Raw genomic sequence first — 851 nt, 5'->3', positions numbered from 1 at the left:
TTAGCAAATGGCTGCAATATAACAAAGAGTGAAAAATTTAAGGGGGTCTGAATACTTTCCGTACCCACTGTATATATATATATATATATATATATAAACAGAGCTAATTCCAAGATAAAAAATAAAAATATATTGTCTTCTCAAAGATAATTGACTATCAACTAACAGCTTGTCTCTTCTCTACATACAGCAACACTTAGAGATTCCAGACAAAAGGTGGCATAAGAATTTTCTCAAGGCAAAAGTTGCTTTTTTCTTCAGTGATCAGGTGACTCAAAGGGTATATGGGACATACTTCCTGGAGAGTGAGTGAGTTTCTGATTGGATGGGACAAGAAAAAAAAAAAGCATAGGAGGAGTGTTTGTGGAGAGAGTCAAACCGGTCTGGCAAGTTTTACTTTCTCCTTAACACAAACACACGCGTGCACCATCTGCCTTGATTTCTTTCTTCTCTCTGACACACAAAAGACATTACTGAATCCTGACTCTGTCTTACCTGACTCAAACGTTAGAGTTAAAGGGGAAACCGGTACTGTTGAGTTTCCTGAAACAGTCACAGGTATGTTTGGCTGTGTGTGCATTGTCTGTGTATGTGTCTCAATGTGATCTATACCTTTAAACGATGTGGCTAACATACAGTATACTTTACTACATTCTGTCTTGTTTTAATTCCCCGTAACTGTTGTTTTGGTTCTAATCCTGGATCATGAAGATCATGCAAGTCCCTGGAATCTGTAAGTGAAACCTTGTGTTCCATTTATTCTTGTTGACCTTTTATTTTTTCTTGCCTTAAGGGTTCGATTTCATATTTACTTCATCTTGAATTATAACCTCATTGTGTTTAAAACAGGT

The 851-nt window shown here is 36.5% G+C and overlaps 1 protein-coding gene across 3 annotated transcripts in view; it reads left to right on the top strand.

Annotated features, from left to right (window-relative positions):
- Window positions 1–382: 382 nt before the first annotated feature.
- LOC107703992 (protein FAM110A-like) overlaps window positions 383–851 on the top strand; it is a 5,719-nt gene continuing 5,250 nt past the window's right edge. For 2 of the 3 annotated variants that reach the window (XM_016506806.1, XM_016506804.1), the window contains exons 1-2: window positions 383–558; window positions 712–733. The gene's annotated coding sequence lies outside the window, so the exon portion shown is untranslated. The other variant, XM_016506805.1, reaches the window with a different exon arrangement.

This window comes from Sinocyclocheilus anshuiensis, unplaced genomic scaffold (assembly GCF_001515605.1).
Source record: "Sinocyclocheilus anshuiensis isolate Anshui unplaced genomic scaffold, SAMN03320099.WGS_v1.1 scaffold1574, whole genome shotgun sequence".
In the NCBI taxonomy this organism is placed as follows: Eukaryota; Metazoa; Chordata; class Actinopteri; order Cypriniformes; family Cyprinidae; genus Sinocyclocheilus; species Sinocyclocheilus anshuiensis.
The sequence above is the reverse complement of the archived record's forward strand: the minus strand, read 5'-3'. Positions and strand labels throughout refer to the sequence as shown.